Raw genomic sequence first — 17,824 nt, 5'->3', positions numbered from 1 at the left:
CCCAGGATATGGAACACCCTTCTGGCAAATATCAGAAAAATAACAAACACGATAACATTCAAGAAGGAAATCAAGAACCATCTTATGAGCAAGTTCCTTCCATAACAAGACAAACTCTACCGAAGACGTGCCGCTGATTATGACATTATACCCTATATGGAAGCAGGATGTGACTGACTGATCCGCAAAGAAATATCACCTCAGCTCATTGTAACTTAAAGTTCAATTAAGTCCATCCAGTTAGCATTTTCCATTTACAGACTTGGACGATCCTATTGTTTTATGTACTATATATATTGTAACCCAGACCAAATGATGTTAAGCGCTCTGATACCCACGGGTCTTGTTCGCGCTATAGAAAACTGTAAAATAAATAAATAAAGCGGTGGAAGCGGGAAGGAGGGTAAAGTGGGGGTGTATTGTCCCAGAGCTACTCCACAAATCCCTTTTAACTCAGTGCCGAAGCAAGTTTGCAACCTGTCTCGATGATGAGGCAAGTGCTCCGGACATCATGGGTGCATTTGGATCCATGTCTACTGTCATAAGAAAGTTACTACGGGCCTGGGAGGGGCTGTAAGCACCAGGTCCACGATGGTTTGACTCCGCGTGCTCCCAGGCTTCCAGGAACCTGAGACAGGACTTGGGTGTTAAGCCCCGAGACCGGGTAGCGCTCAAGGCCTAAAGATGGAGGCCTGGATCGATTTAGTGGAGGCTAGTACATTGCGTAATAGCTCAAAGTTCAGGGGCATTATTAACAGCCCATTTCTATATGGAAATAATGCTAATTTACTGGAAGCCCATATCACTGAGGACAATTGAGTACATCATTTCGAGGGTATCTTCCAGTCGGATACCCCGCCAACTGAGGGGCAGGAAAGGGTGGAAGGCAAGTCAGAACTTATTTTTACCACGCAAGAGGTGAGTGCCGGTATTCTGGGTCTGTCTAAAAACAAGGCCCCCGCGCCAGATGGGATCCTGCCATATCTCTACCTCGCCCACGTAGAAACCTGGGTGCCTGTCCTCAGCTGTCAGCAATGCTGCAGTCCAGGTTGGCCACCCAGATTCTTGTGCTTTATTGATTATAGTCCCGGTATTTAAAAAGGGAGATCGGTACAGTACCTATTGTTATAGGCAAAAAAGAAATTCCTTTCTGTGTAGTGCAGCTTAAAGCATTAATGTAACTTGTAAACAGTGACACCTATTTAAATCAATTATATCCCCAGCTAATCATACATTGCATATAAGTCAAAATCATAACATAAGATGTATTCAAATAATTTTTATTAAAAAAGTTTCATCAATGAACTTAATGTAAACACTTTATCACACATACAAATGGAATTTTTCCAGTTCTTCTACAGCAACAATATACGTGTATTCATAAATCACAGTACATAATTTTTGATACATAAATAAACAGTCAGTTAAAAACAGTTTTGTCGACGCGTTTCGGTGCTTCGATGTTTGGAACACCTTCCTCAGGACTACATTAAAAACATCTTCTTTATTTGTTGCAATTTTATTTTGCGGTACCAGTTTAGATCCAAGAGTTGAGGTAACACTAGATAGTCCCCTGTAACCCAGCTTTATCATCAGCGGATTCTGTATTTTATATAGGACCATGTGAGTCAGTAGATAGACTTCGAGGAACTTTGTATTAATGGTTCCTAATTTTTGTTAGGTCAATCCCAGTCCATTGTTCTTTAAGGATTTCCACGATGGTCGTACCTCTTTATTGATCCTTAAAGAAAAAGAACAATGATGATTTTGACTTATATGCAATGTATGATTAGCTGGGGATATAATTGATTTAAATAGGTGTCACTGTTTACAAGTTACATTAATGCTTTAAGCTGCACTACACAGAAAGGAATTTCTTTTTTGGTTATAATACTTCCCGGTACTTTCTGGGTTCAGTAGGGAAAACTCTCCCTTTTTTCTGCCTATTGTTATAGGCCCATTTCTCTTCTGGGCTATGTGGTGAAGGTGGTGGGCCACATGGTACTTGACACACTTGTATCATGGGTTGATGAAAACAACTTTTTATCCGCTATCCAATACGGCTTTCGCCCAGGTCGTTCCACTGTGGAACAGTGTTTTAAACCTGTACATGGTTCTGAACAAATACACTGTGGCTCGTACCAGCCCCATATACCTAGCCTTCATGGACCAGTCCTCAGCATTCCACTGGGTCAATAGGTCCAAACTGTGGCAGTTGATGTCAGTTGGCATTGACAGTAACATCATTTTATTTCTGCGGGATCTTCACCGTGATTCAACCGCGGTTGCCCACTATTCAAAGGATCTGAAAGTGTCCAGTCAGCTTGACATCAAGAGAGGGGTGCATCAGGGGTGCATTTTAGCATCCTTTCTTTTTAACCTATATATTAATTCCTTAGAGAAGACCCTTTTGGCCACAAATGCGGTTTGTCCCCAGGTAGGAAAGCGTAGCCTGCCAGTCCTCCTATACGCAGACGACGCAGTCCTTGGGCGAAGACAGCTAGGGGCCTACAACATCTTCTGAATTCTTTTGCCCTTTTTATGAAGGACATAGACCTTTTGTTTAATCATTCCAAGTCGTTCATTATGCAGCTGGGACCTCGTTAAGCTAAGCAGTTCACTTTTAAATTCGGACATTCGTCAGTACCGAAGACCAATGTTTTCTCCTATTTGGGAGTTGTGTTTGACGATTCCTTGAGTTGGTGCCCTTTGCTTACTTGGAAGAAAGGGGATCTAGTGAAAGCTTTTGCAGCTGTTTTTAAATTTACCAGCAGAGAGGGAGGGAAGCCAATAGCGGATCTTTTGAAGACATATGAAGACAAATATATCTCAAAGGTTAGTTATAGTAGTGAGATATGGGGCCACATTGGGGTAGGGGCAGTGCAAAGTGCTGAAAACTCTTTCCTGCGATGGGCCCTTTCTGTCCCACAAAGCACCCCGTTTTATGTCGTGCACGTAGAGTTGGGGATACCTTTCCTCTCAGATGTACTGGCTTTCCGTCCCCTGGCTTTGTCGCTTAATATTTGGGCTAATTAAGAAAATACACTTAGCAAAGACGTCCTACGGGAATGCCTTTCACTTGACCATGTCTCAAGCATCCGATGGCTCCAGTATAGAAGAGTTTGCCTCTCCAGGGTAGGTAGGAACTATTTGCTAACCCTGAGCGCATATGTAAGAGAGACGTTTCTCGGGTCAAAGAGTGTTTTTTAAGAATGAGCCGCTGTGATAGAGAGGGAAATGAGCTGTGTAAGCCTAGTGTGCCTAAGTATATTGTGTTAAAAACTGTACCAACCACCGAACCTTATCTTCTAGGGCTTAAAAGCATCCATGATAGTTTTTTATTGACCCGGTTTCGGCTCAACCTCTTCCATTACCTCATGGCACACCCTCGTGGCTCCCACAGAGGCCAGTGCCTCATGTCCTGTGGCTGCAACAGTGAGTCTCCTCAGGACATGATGCACTTTTTTCTAATGTTTTGTAGTTTTTAGGCTATCCCTAGAAAGTTATTTATTATTCCTATTCTCAAAAAAGTGGGTTTTAGGCAACAACTCCTCTCTAATGACACTGTTTTGCATACGGTTAATTTTTTATGGATCGCTGTTAGACTCAGGTCAAGCTGCGATGGACTTCTGTACTGTAATTCATGAATTTGTATCTTGTGTTCTGATTAACTTGGACATATTATATTTGTCAATCTGTAACTTGGAAGATGTTTTATCATTTTATATATGACTTTTATGGTTTTCTTTTATAAAACCGAATAAAGTTTGTTGGTAATAATCACTAGGGGATTCATTTACAGGGTAGCGTGGTATCCCTCACACTAACTCCAGGAGTCACAGTCCACACAATGTACATGCTTTGTTTCCCCTACTTCCAACCTTACATGTACCCCTAATCACCTGCCCAAACCTCTCCCTGCTGATGCCAATGTGGTCCTCAGTCATCCCACAGACCAGATTTTTGGCCCCTTTGAAAGTGCCCATACAATAAAAATGCTGCAGTTGTAAATACATATCAACTACCATTTGTTGTGTTTGAAACATTTTATTGAATAATAAAACCTAATAAACATAAGCTGATTATTAAAGCAAAACAAAACATCAGTCGCCATACACATAAGAGACAAAAGTAGTACATAAAAATCAACATACTGTAATACAGCAAAGTTATGTAGAGCACAATTCCTAATTTCGGGCAATCTTTAAAGTTCAACGATAGAAACGTTCATAAAGAACAGGAAAGGAAAGAAAGAAGGTGGGATACAGTGATTTCATTAATGTAATGCTTCCTACATTTAGAAAAACAAATACTATTATTTTCCTTAAGCAATAAAGTCCGCACATTAAAATACTAAGAGAAAAATATTGAACAATGAACATTTCATGTGTAATTAGAATTCAATTTGAATATTTTAACCTCCTCAGCATTATTTGACTCATGATTACAACCTGAATGCTTTCTGGAAAGGAACCGCCTCATGGAGTTCAAAATCACATATTTTCCAACAACAGGATTCAAATGTTAAACTTGAATTTCAATTCAATTTATTGATTTAGGCCTTTTTGGAGATCAACAATTTTAAATATATACAAAATCCACACGCTTTTGCAAAATTGTCACCTAAACTTTAATTCAATCCACTTTCTGATTAAACACTTCTCATTCCAGCGAGCATTACAGGACCACTTGTTGTTATCTTCCTAATTAGTGATAATGTTTCGGATGATTTTGAGGGAGGAGATTATCCCGGTCTGGCTATAACTGTTTAATGGGATCTTAGAAGGTACATCTCGCCTGCCTGACTATTGGAGTGATGCAGTTATTGCCCTGATTTTAAAGCCAGGGAAGAACCCAACTCAATGTCAGGCTAGCATTTGTAGTGATGCCTTATGGATGGGTTCAAAGGGCCCTTTCATCAGTTCTGTTAGGACTAAATTTAGGTTCCATGCCGGCGGCGGCATCTTTTTAGGTGGTGCGATCCTTTTCTCCCCCTCTAGAATCTCTTTACTGCTTGTGAGGTAAAGAAACTCCTTCCTGTCTCTCCTCTAGTGTAGGCCACTATCGCTGCTAGGTGTACCCTCAGCGAGGATGAACTCAGCTTTGCTTTCAGCAGGTGTGTGAGATACCTTAGCACCGTTGATTCCTTTGTCATCTTTCTGTGCAGTTTTCCCTTATTGCACCATAGTGTGAACCTCCTCCATTTTGCCATATAGCACTTTCGTGTTGTAGGTCTTCTCGCCTCTCGTGGCACCCGCAGGGTGCTCTCTGGTAGTCTTAGATGTGCAAATCCTAAGTTTCCAGGAGCCATGCAGCTAGTCTGAGGCTCTCTGGCTCTGGGTGCAGTACTTCTCCGTTCTGCATGAAGAGTAAGTCTTTTCTTTTCCCGAACTTGTGGGGTGGCCCCTGTGTCATTTCCATTATTTGTGAGTACCACGTCTGCCTTGCCCACTGTGGTGCCACCAGGATCAGTGTCATGTTGCTGGTTCTACACTTGTTGAGTACCCTGGGTATCAGTGGTATCGGGGGAAAAAGCGACAGCAAATCTTTTTGACCAGCTTATCCATAGGGCATTCCCCTGGGATTGTTCCCCTGGTTGCCTGGATGCGAAGTGTTGGCATTTTGCATTCCGGTGTGTTGCAAATAGGTCTATCGTCAGTGATCCCTACCTTCTGATAGCCTTAGCGTTTCCTGTGCATTGAGCTGCCACTCATGGGATGCTGATGTCTGTCTGCTGAGCCAGTCTGCTTCCACATTGTCCTTCCGTGGTAGGTTTATGGCTAGCCGGTCTATCTTGAGTGGGATGGCCCATCTCCATATCTCCTGTGCTAGGTTTGATAGTGGTGCTGATTGTGTTCCTCCCTGCTTGTTGATGTAGAACATCGTTGGTGTGTTGTCAGTTTTTATCAACACTCTCTGGTTCTACAGTTTTTTTTCTGGAAGGCCTTCAGTGCAAGGAACACGGTCTTCAGTTCCAGGTAGTAAATGTGTTTGACCGCATCGGCTGGAGTCCACAGACCCCTCACCCTGAGCTTGTTCATGTGTGCCCCCCATCCCTTCTGGGATGCGTCTATGGTGATGGTCACTGTTGGGCTTGGTGGTGTTAAAGGCTTCCCTCTTGTTATGTTCTTCTTGTTCCACCATGATATCTCCTCCTGCACTGCGTGCGTTACAACCGCTAGATCTTCCCAACTTCCTGTAGCTTGTGACCATTGTTCTTGCAGTCATTCCTGGAATGGTCTCATGTGGAGCCGTACATCTCGGACTAGGTGTATGCAGGACGCCATCATCCCCATGATCTTGCTCGCTGTCCTCACTGTCAGAGCTCGCATCTTCTGGTAGAGGCGTGTCTCCTTCAGTAGAACCAGTGTTCTCTTGTCGCTGGGGAACACTTTGCTCCGTATGGTGTCAATCTGTGCACTCAGGAAGATCTTCACTTGCTCTGGATCCATTGAGGATTTCCCCCAGTGAATGGAGAAACCTAGGTTTGTCAGTGTTTCTGTCAACCGATGTGCGTGTTCCTTGCACGTCCTGTGTGAACTTGCCCTAAATAGCCAGTTGTCGAGGTAAGGGTATACGTGAATCCCTTCCCTCCGTAGGTGCGCTGCCAATGCTGCAAAGCATTTGGTGAAGACCCTTGGTGCAGATTTTAGTCCAAAAGCTAGGGCTGTGAACTGGTAGTGTTCTTTGTTGATTTTAAATCTTAGTAGATGCTTGTGCCGCCTGTTCATGGAAATGTGCAGGTAGGCATCTTTGAGGTCTATGGTGGACATAAAGTCTCCGTCCCTTATCTGAGGGTTGACCTCTTGTAGGGACGTCATTTTAAATTTTTGTGCCTTCATGTACTTGTTTAGGAACCTTAGATCCAGGATGGGTCTTAGCGTTTGGTCCACTTTTGGTACTAAGAAATATGTTGAGTACACTTCCTTGTTCCTTTCTCAGTATGGGTCTGGTTCGATGGCCTCCTTCTGGAGGAGTTCTTTCGCTTCCTCTAGGTGTAGCGCTAGCTCTCTCCCTGAATACGCCTTTCTTTTTGGTCTTCTGTTTGACTGTCTCTTTTCCAGTTCTATGCAGTATCCGAACTGTATGATGTTGAGTATCCATTTGTCTGTGGTTATCTTCTTCCACTCCTGGAGGAAGTGACTTAGCCTGCCTCCTACTGGTGTTACATGATCTTTGATGTTTTGTCCGTGTAACCCTTTATTTGTCTTGTTTTGCCCCACCCTTGGAGGTGCTGTGTGGGTGGGCACGTCTTGCGTGACAGAGTCACTTTGAGGTGGGTTGTTGGTCCCCTCTTCTAGTTTGTCCGCGTCCATTCGCCCTCCCGCGAAAGGACTGGCCCCTAGGCTGGTACTGCCAGGTTTGCCTTTGCTGTCCCTGGTGATTCACTCCTCACTTCTGCCTCGAGTGATCGCTCCCCTGCCTGCGCTCTCTCTGAAACGTGGTATCGTTATTTCAAAGCTGCACTGTGACTAAGTTTGCCGAGTTTAGAGCGTGTGCATTTCGTTTTCATTACTTGCTTATTTCAAAGCTGCACTGTGACTTAGTTTGGCGATTTTAGAGCGTGTGCATTTCGTTTTCATTACTTGCTTATTTTAACTCGACCTGCGCATTGTTTGTGAGATCCCCCGGCGCCCTGCTCTGCCCTCCCCTCCATTTTGAGCTTGTTGTTATTGTTGTGCTCTGTCCCTTGAGCCCGCCACGCCTCCCAGCTGAGCCGCCCTTGCCCCTCCCCCCCACCCTCCTTATATGACAGCCGTTCCCGCGCGCAGCGTTCACGCGCAGCGACCGCGCCCAACCCGCCGAAGGTGCGCCAAAGGTAAGCCCGTCTACGCCCGTCCGCGCCTGGACCGCGCCCAGCGCCAGACCCCTGCCCCTCGCGCTTCCCAACCCTCCCGCATTACCTACGATGCCGCCACCCTCCTAGCCCTTAACCCCGGTTGCGCCCCCAACTGCATCCAAGCCGCTCCTGGACACACCCATGGACCTTTCTCTTGTTACTCCTGCAAATTCATCGGCACCAACAACATCTCCGCTACAACCACAACACAGATTCCCGACCCCAACCACCTACAATGCATCCTTCTCAACACTCGTTCGGTCCACAGACACGCCATCGACCTATGGAATCTACTAGACACCATCTCTCCAGACATCGCCTTCCTAACAGAAACATGGATGAACGCTTCCTCCGCCCCAGACATCACCATTGCCATCCCCGAAGACTATAAGATCACACGCAAGGACCGCACCGGCCACACAGGAGGAGGAATCGCTATCGTCCATAAAAAATCAATCCACATCTCAACCAGCTCGGACGTCAACCTCGCCAACTCTGAACACCTTCACTTCCAGATCCACATCGACCCCAAGACCACACTCAGAGGCACCCTCCTTTACAGACCACCAGGACCCCGCGCAAAATTCAGTGAAGACATCACGGACTTCATCACTCCACACGCGCTCCCCTCCAAAGACTACATCCTTCTGGGAGACCTCAACTTTCACCTTGAAAAGTACAACGACCACAACACCACCACCCTCTTGGACAACCTCGCCAACCTCGGACTTAAACAACTGGTCACTTCCCCCACCCACATCGCAGGTCACACACTCGACCCTATCTTCACCTCCAGCAACCATGTCTCCTTCAGCCACACTACGGATCTCCTCTGGACTGACCACAGCTGTGTTCACTTCACCTACAACAAGCCGAAACCCACCAACCACCTCCAACCAACTCTGCAAAGAAACTGGAACAAAATCACCATCGACCAGATCTCCTCATCGCTCCTTCTAAACACCCCAGCCCACTCCTCTAACCCAGACCAAGCCGCCGCCAACTTCACCCTATGGTTATCCAACACCGCCGACATCCTAGCACCACTGAAAAAACGTCAACGCAAACCTGGCAGCAAGAAGGCCTCATGGTTCAACGATGATCTTAAGAAGTCCAAGAAACTCTGCCGCTCCCTTGAAAAGGCCTGGAAAAAAGACCCAACCACTAGCACCAAGGACGCCTTCAAAAACGCCACCCGCACACACCACCAACTAATCCGAAAGGCCAAGAAAACAGCACTCAAGGATCGACTTGACAACAACGCCCACAACAGCAAGGAACTTTTCAACATCGTCAAGGAATTTACCAACCCCTCGGCCAACTCCAACGACATCACCCCCTCTCAAGCCCTCTGCGACTCCCTGGCTTTATTCTTCCACGACAAAATTGCAGACATCCACAACAGCTTCGACAACCAACCCGAAGACCAACCCACCCAACCATTTGCTGAACACTCTCCCCCCTTGAATGCCCTTAACGACTGGAACCCAATCTCCACTGAGGACACCATCCGCCTGATGAACTCTATCCACTCAGGATCCCCCACAGACCCATGTCCTCACCACATCTTCAACAAAGCAGACTCCATCATAGCACCGCACCTTCGAGACGTCATCAACTGCTCCTTAAACTCCGCCACCTTCCCGGAAAGCTGGAAACACGCCGAACTCACCGCCCTTCTGAAAAAACCCACAGCGGACCCCACCGAACTCAAAAATTACCGCCCCATATCGCTCCTTCCTTTCCCAGCCAAAGTCATCGAGAAAGCTGTCAACAACCAACTCGCCGCCTTCCTCGAAGCCAACAAATCCCTCGACTCCTCACAATCTGGCTTCCGAGCAAAACACAGCACTGAGACCGCCCTCATCGCAGCAACAGACGACATCCGAACTCTACTGGACAATGGAGACACAGTCGCCCTCATCCTCCTCGACCTCTCTGCAGCCTTCGACACAGTCTGCCACAGCACCCTTTTACAACGCCTCAGAAACATCGGAATACAAGGAAAAGCTCTTGAATGGATCACCTCGTTCCTCACCGGAAGAACCCAGAGAGTCCGCCTTCCACCATTCAAATCCGAAGCCACTGAAGTCATCTGTGGCGTACCACAAGGATCCTCACTCAGTCCCACCCTCTTCAACGTATACATGAGCCCCCTTGCGGACATCGCTCGCCAACACAACCTCAACATCATCTCTTACGCAGATGACACTCAACTGATCCTTTCTCTCACCAATGACCCCAGCACCGCCAAAACAAACCTACACGAAGGAATGAAAGAAGTTGCCGAATGGATGAAACAAAGCCGTCTGAAACTGAACTCAGATAAAACAGAAGTCCTAATCTTAGGTACATCCCCCTCTGCATGGGACGACTCTTGGTGGCCGGAAGCCCTTGGAAAAGCACCCATCCCGACAGACCACGCACGGAACCTAGGCGTTATTCTGGACTCGTCACTCTCAATGAACAGACAAGCCAACGCCGTATCCTCATTTCGCTGGATCCCCACCGAAACCAGAAAAACAGTCACCCATGCTCTAGTCACGAGCCGACTGGACTACGGAAACACCCTCTACGCAGGTACCACCGCTAAACTCCAGAAGAAACTCCAACGAATCCAAAACGCCTCAGTTAGGATCATATTAGACATCCCACGTAACGAACACATCTCTGGACACCTGAAAGACCTCCACTGGCTACCCGTCAATAAGAGGATCACTTTCCGACTGCTAACCCACGCACACAAATCTCTCTACGACATCGGACCAGAATGCCTCAACTCACGACTGTCCTTCTACACCCCCTCCCGCCAACTACGTTCCTCCAGCCAAGCCCTTGCCGCTGTTCCCCGCATCAACAAGACCACCATGGGAGGCAGATCCTTCTCATACCTGGCAGCTAAAACATGGAACTCACTCCCCGCCTACCTTCGCCTTACCCAGCTCCACCTAGCTTTTAGAAAGCTACTTAAAACGTGGATATTTGACAAGTAAGCGTCCTCCCCTCCCTAAGTGCCTTGAGACCCTCTGGGTATGTAGTGCGCTATATAAATTCTCTGACTTGACTTGACTTGACTTGCTTGGCTGTCTCCCTGGTGGGACCGCTGGAATGTCTGGTGTGACGTTCCTTGCTGGTTTCCCTCTCTTCCGTTCGGTCTCCGTGTCAGGGTACCCCTTCTCATCCCCCTGAATTGTAAGGCCCCCATGGACCTAGCAGTTTCGTTTTTTTTCTTCAGCTGGGTGAGCTTTTAATCCACTGGTGCCCCAAACAGTGTCTCTCCATTGAAAGGGGTGCTCAGAATGTTGTGCTGTGCCTTTGGTTTGAAGCCTGAGATCCTGAGCGAGGCCTGCCTTCACTCCGTGATTCCCAACATCATCAGCCTGCTGGACGGGTCAGCCCCATCCAAGGCTGTTTTGAGGCAAGAATTCGCTATATTCTTCCCCTCCTCCACAAGTTGTGAGGCTCTTTGTTGGTACTGGTCTGGGAGGTGCTTGAGCAGCTGTCCGATCTCATCCAGAATTTGGTACTGGTGCCTGTTAAGTAGGGCGTTTGAGTTAGCCATGCGCCAGTGCACCGCTGCATTTCTTCAATCAATCAATCAATCAGAGTACTTGTAAAGCGCGCTACTTACCTGTGAGGGTCTCAAGGCACTATGGGGAGGAGGGGTGCTGCTACTGCTCGAAGAGCCAGGTCTTGAGGAGTCTTCTGAAGGCAAGTAGGTCTTGGGTCTGCCGTATGTGGGTAGGGAGGGTGTTCCAGGTCTTGGCGGCGAGGTAGGAGAAGGATCTGCCGCCGGAGGTCGTTCGTTGGATGCAGGGGACAGCGGCGAGGGCGAGGCTGGCAGAGCGGAGCTGGCGGGTGGGGGTGTAGAAGCTGAGTCTGCTGTTCAGGTAGGCTGGTCCGGCATTGTGGAGTGCTTTGTGTGCGTGGGTGAGGAGCTTGAAGGTGATCCTCTTGTCGACGGGGAACCAGTGTAGGTCTATCCGGTGGGGGGTGATGTGGCTGCGGCGGGGGACGTTGACGATCAGTCGGGCGGAGGCGTTTTGGATGCGTTGTAGTCGACGTAGGTGTTTGGCTGGGATTCTTGCATAGAGTGCGTTGCCATAGTCCAGTCTTGTTCTGACGAGGGCTTGTGTCCCCGTTCTTCTTGTTTCGGTAGGGATCCACTTGTAGATTCTGCGGAGCATGCGGAGGGTGCTGTAGCAGGAGGAGGAGACGGCGTTGACCTGCTTAGACATGGAGAGGGAGGAGTCAAGGATGAATCCTAGGTTGCGTGCATGGTCAGTGGGTGTTGGTGCTGTTCCCAGTGTGGTCGTCCACCAGGAGTCATCCCAGGCTGAGGGGGTGGGTCCGAGGATGAGGACCTCCGTCTTGTCCGAGTTCAGCTTCAGACGGCTGCTCTTCATCCAGTCGGCGACGGCCTTCATTCCCTCATGGAGGTGGGTTTTGGCGGTGTGTAGGTCCTTGGTGAGAGAGAGGATGAGCTAGGTGTCGTCGGCATAGGAGATGATGTTGAGGTTGTGTTGGCGGGCCACTTGTGAGGGGGGCCATGTAGACGTTGAACAGCGTTGGGCTGAGAGATGAGCCCCGGGGGACGCCGCAGATGATGCCGGTGGCTTCGGATCGGAAGGGTGGGAGGCGGATGCTCTGGGTTCTGCCGGAGGGGAAGGACGTGGTCCAGTCACGGGCCTTCTCTTGGATTCCGGCTTCTAGGAGGCGTGTCTTTAGAGTGCGATGGCAGACCGTGTCGAAGGCGGCTGACAGGTCCAGGAGGGTGAGGGCTGATGTTTCGCCGTTGTCTAGTTGGCGCCGGATGTCGTCTGTGGCGGCGATGAGGGCTGTCTCGGTGCTGTGATTTCGTCTGAATCCGTACTGGGACGGGTCCAAGATGTTGTTGTCTTCCAGGTGGCGGGCCAATTGCATGTTGACGATTTTCTCGATGACCTTTGCCGGGAACAGGAGCAGGGAGAAGGGCCGGAAGTTCTTGAGGTCCTTGAGGTCTGCCTTGGGCTTCTTGAGGAGGGCGTTGATTTCGGCATGCTTCCAGCTTTCCGGGAATGTCGCTGTTTCAAATGAGATGTTGATGACCTTCCGTAGTTGGGGTGCGATGGCTGCGTCTGCTTTGTTGAATACGTGGTGTGGGCACGGGTCTGCGGAGGTCCTGAGTGGATGGAGTTCATGACCTTGCGTGTCTCGTCGTCATTGACGTTGGACCAGGAGATCAGGCGGTTGGCGCTGGAAGTGTTTACAGGGGAGGTGGAGTCTGGCGTAGTCGGGGTGGTCGTGGTGTTGAAGCTGTCGTGGATGTCAGCGATCTTGCTGTGGAAGAAGATGGCTAGTGAGTCGCACAGTTCTTGTGAGGGCGGAATGTCGTTGGCACTGGGGTTGGAGAGTTCCTTTACGATGCTGAAGAGCTCCTTGCTGTTGTATGCGGTGTTATCCAAGCGGTCCGGTTAGGTCGATCCTCCTGCTTTCTTTGTTTGGTGGTGGGCCTGATGTTGTTGGCACAGTTGCCCTTTTTCTAGTAGTTGCCGCAATATTGGAGTCTACTGTGACGGATCCTTGGATGTACAGGGTTCTTTGGAGGAGTGCTTGTACTTCTTCTCCGTCCTTGGCACGAAGGACCTGCATGTTACTGGGTCTTTGAAAGCCTCCCTCCCTTGGTCCACGACACTCTGAATCATGGGGAGGAACTAGCTTCTGGTCTGAGTGGGGAGCAGGGTCTCCAAGAGGAAGTCTGCCTTTGGCTTTTCCTCCTCTAATCTGACTCCAAAACCTGTTGCCGCATTCCTGATGACCATATTATAGGCTCCAATGTCATCTGGCGGCGAAGGCCTCGAAGGGCACATGTCCACGGCCTCTTGTGGCCTTTCGGTGTCGAGGTCCTGCCATTCCAGGTCCTGTGTCCCCGAGGATGCCGAGCCGAGGGTTGTCCGCTGGTCATCGTCCAGCTCCTCCTCGTAGTATAGGGCCTCCTCCTCTAGGTGTTCCTGGGGCTTGGGAGTTTTCGGCGGCCCTTCGGCATCAAACTCCTCTTTTTCTTCTATTTCGACGATCGGCGTCTACGGCTTCGACAGAACCGTGAAGCTCTTCATTTTTTTGTCAAACTCTTTTTTCCTTTGCAGGTGCTATCCATTTCGGCCTCGAGCCGTCTCTTCCTCCCCTGGAGCTCGGCCGCCTGTTCGGCGTCGAACGTTTCGGCCGACCTTTTCCTCGCCGCCATCAGCGTCGGCGTCGACCCGGTCTTCGGGTCATTCCCTCTCGACGTCGAGCGGTCCTTTTCGGGGACTTGCTTCGACGACCTTGGCATTTCGCCGGTCTTCGCCGCCTGGGAGTCCATTTCGAAGGATCCGCTGGGCTGTTTGTCCTTGGATGCAGCTGCAGCCGTCGAGATTTTCGGCGCCAGTGCTCCCTTTGAGGACTTAAGACTCTGTTTCTTGAGAGTCTGACTCAGACCTTCAAGGGTCTGTCAGGGGTTTGGGTGTCAATGACTCTCCTACCTCTTTAGAAGTGTTCTTATCGGACTCTCCGACCGTGTAGTCATTGGCTTCACCGGTGACGTTATCCTCCTCATTGCTGGAGAGTCCCAGGTCCCGAAGCGACGGCGGTTGGCCCTTGCCTTGCATGTTGAAGTTGCCCTTCTCTGTCTCTCTCTAACCCGGAGAGTCTTCGGTGAGACGGCGGAGCAGGCGTTGCAGTCCTTGCTCTCATGGTCGACAGGTAGGCAAGGTTATAAACCGGGTGCTGCTCCTTCTGTGCGTATTTGTGGTGGCAGTTATGGCAGAATTTAAAGGGTGTCTTGTCCATTCCGTGCTAAGGGGGCCCCCTGTGTGCGCATTCTCCGTTGGACGTCGAAGTTCTCCTTCTTCTTCGTCGTCCCGGCTTGTTGGTCTAGTCCCTCGTTGTCTTCTCCAAAATTTTCTGTTGAAAATTCACCTTTTCTGCGTCTTCTTTCCTCCAAAAATTCTGGAGCTCTTCGGAGACGATCCAGACCCAACGGCGGAAAATAGAATCTGAAGATGGCGCCCAAAGGTGGGAGCTTCCGCAGGAAGCAGGCCGACGTCACAGGAAGTAACACCAGAAGGTGGGACGTCAACGCCCACCTAGGCTACAAAAAAAAAAAAGAAAGAAAAGACTACGATTCCGGACCCAACCACTAGACCGCGGAATAATGCACAGCATAGTGAATCCAGAAAGATTCACGCTGCAAAAATTGTAGTTACCAGACAGCTCAAGAGCTCTAGAACGAGCAGAATCTACCCTCCAAGACTCTACATAAGAATAAAAAGGAGTTAGAATAACCAAGTCCTTTTCCATTCCACCCTACCCCATAGCACTGCCACCAACTCCACCACAATAACCTTGAAAACCATAGCTTCAATCCCCAAAGCACTGTCATCTGTTCCCACAAAACACTGGCCCTTTCTGCTTGTCCTAAAGCTACTCCCCCACACAGCCACCTACCCTCAAAACAATACATGGCTACACTGTCTGGATAGATGTGTTGCAGCAAAGTTTGTACTATGTTGTGACTTGGACACAGCCAATTGCTTTGGTCAGGCGATTGACATGAGTGTGGAACTTCGGTGCATTGCCTGGATTAGGTCTATATGCTTCTCTAAAGACACCCGAGCATCCTTAATGGACAAGCTATTTGATGGCGCTCGCCTTTTAAGCAAGAAAGTGGACTAGGCCCCAGACAGATTCCTTGGGTCTGTCTGCCTCCGCCACGCAATTTCATCACAAATCTCGTCCACTTTTGGCTACAGTAGGGTTTTTCAACTCTGCGAGCACCAGACCCTGCTGCAAACCCAACAGCAGTTCTTTCATGGCCATGGCACACAAAGGCAACGTCCAGGACATCATGCCACTGAGTGACCTGCCTCTACAACTGGTGCAGCTGCAAAACCTCTTTGTGTCCTGCCAGTCACTGACTCACCCTATTGTAGGCAGTATCCAACATTTTCTCCAGTGAATTAGATTATGCCAGTGGCAGACCCCTCTCCCTATTCCACCCAGACTTAACAGTGGTGACGGATGTATCACTTCTGGGTTGGGAAGGTCATATGGGAGACAGAGATTAGGGAACCCTCGTAACCGACAGAGCCCCAACTCCACATCAAGCTGTTGGAGTTGGGAGAATTTCACTTGGCGATGAAGGTCTTCTGGCCCACCATCACAGGAGGGCTGGTGCAGCTTCTCACAGACAAGACAGTCAATGACGATGGTCTCATCAGGAAATGTCACACAAACGTGTTTGACAGCGAGCCGAGGATTCACTGGCTGCAGTTGTTTGGTCCGACAAACGGGCGCTGGAACTGCTTAGTTGAATTTGACTTCCTCCCAGGTACGCTGCCCCAAGATACAGAAGAATCCTTACTCTGTTGTATTGAATATAGTTGAGAAGCATATGGGAGAGACGGCGATCTACCATCCTGATGAGACCATGGTAATTAACTGGAACGGTCGAAACATTGACTATACAGGGATTATGTCTTCTGAGAATCGCCTTTGCTTAACTTGTATTGTACAATGGTAATTTACAGCCCTGCTTTTGTGTACAAAATGTGGATCGGACTGTTTTATCATCATATCACTTTCATCTTGAGCACTGCGCAGTCATCACTCAACAATTTATATATACACTTGCTGCTGAGAATACGATTAGAATTTTGGGAAATGAAAAGGCCTCAGCTGAATTCTAATCATGATAAAAAAGGTGTATTAATATCTGCCCAGGGCCTGCATATGTGATACAGACCTGTGAGATAATGAACTCATAGACCTCTGTAGTTGTTCACAGTGCTCTGGGAAGTGCTTTTATGCATCTCCGCTTGTCACTTCTGGAGCAGAATGACGTCGACACTGAGCTGCCTGATGTCTCCTCCTGCATGCAGCAGGACTGCTTTAAAGTTTGAGGATCCAGTCTGGCGTGTGGGAAATATTCACAAGGTGAGGAATCTGTAAGCAAAGGAGTATCCACCAGAAAGAGCGTTACCGAAGGCAACTAACTGGTTTGTTATGTTTCCCTGCTGTTGTATATTATCTAATTCTGGGTGGTGAACTCCGCTTGCAGAGTTTCCGTATTCCACGGAGCTCCCGGAGTTCTTAAAAACTCTGCACCGTGGAGCGTAGCGAGTTTTTTTTCCACGCTCGCGTTTTTCAACGTCATGTATTGGAGCGAGGAAAATCCACCTCCTGATGAGATTTTTCCTTGCTCGCGCTCGCCAAGGTCTAGTTGGTTATCAAAATCAACTTCCTGGCGAGATTCGTTGCCGGATTTCTCAATGCGAGTGGTCGTGCCAGGTCACAACCACTCGCGTTGAGAAACTGACAAAGGTGCCGCTCAAGTAGAAGCAGCTGTACCCTCTTGCGCTGCACATGGTGCCATTCACGATAAATTTTACAGGGTGGGACAAACAATCGGAGATCAAAATCACCACGAACGGCATGACCCTAACGCACTCCGCTGCTCGTAGAACTCCGCATAGTGCGGCGCAGTTTTTTGACACTTCGCGGAGTTCTTCATTGAGGACCACCACCTAGGCTTAATCTTATCATGAAAATCTAGATTTCAGTCATATGTTAAGAAACAAGGGTGAGTAGAAACCTTTTGGGTGGAGAAAATTTAAGACATTAATATTGTGAATTTTTTGGTAATTAGTTGATTTTTGCAAGTACTAACACTTCTCTGTGTAAAATAAATACCTTGAGATTTTTTAAACTTTCAGATACTCAAATTGTGGATTTTGTTGCATTTAAAACATTTTCGAGGCCTGACATTTCTTTGGAGGTTGCATGCGGGCAGCCTAAGTTATCCTGCAAGAGTTTCTTGATTAAACCACAATATGTGGTCTCTCATGTAAAGTCAGGTTGTTAGAAGCTTTTCTGCAACTCAAGATATGCCTTACTTTTCGCCTGGTTTGGATGCATTTCTCATGTTTAGTGAGATTTCCTTTCTGAGTATAACGTTTCTGGCTTTCC

The 17,824-nt window shown here is 48.4% G+C and overlaps 2 protein-coding genes across 1 annotated transcript in view; one reads left to right on the top strand and one right to left on the bottom strand.

Moving 5' to 3' along the window:
• LOC144806644 (uncharacterized) overlaps nt 1-17,824 on the top strand; it is a 352,101-nt gene that overhangs the window by 129,485 nt on the left and 204,792 nt on the right.
• Nucleotides 1-17,824, bottom strand: part of LOC144806646 (uncharacterized) — a 195,014-nt gene that overhangs the window by 46,615 nt on the left and 130,575 nt on the right. The gene's annotated exons all lie outside the window — the stretch shown is intronic.

Source organism: Lissotriton helveticus, unplaced genomic scaffold (genome assembly GCF_964261635.1).
Source record: "Lissotriton helveticus unplaced genomic scaffold, aLisHel1.1 SCAFFOLD_590, whole genome shotgun sequence".
NCBI lineage: Eukaryota > Metazoa > Chordata > Amphibia > Caudata > Salamandridae > Lissotriton > Lissotriton helveticus.
The sequence above is the reverse complement of the archived record's forward strand: the minus strand, read 5'-3'. Positions and strand labels throughout refer to the sequence as shown.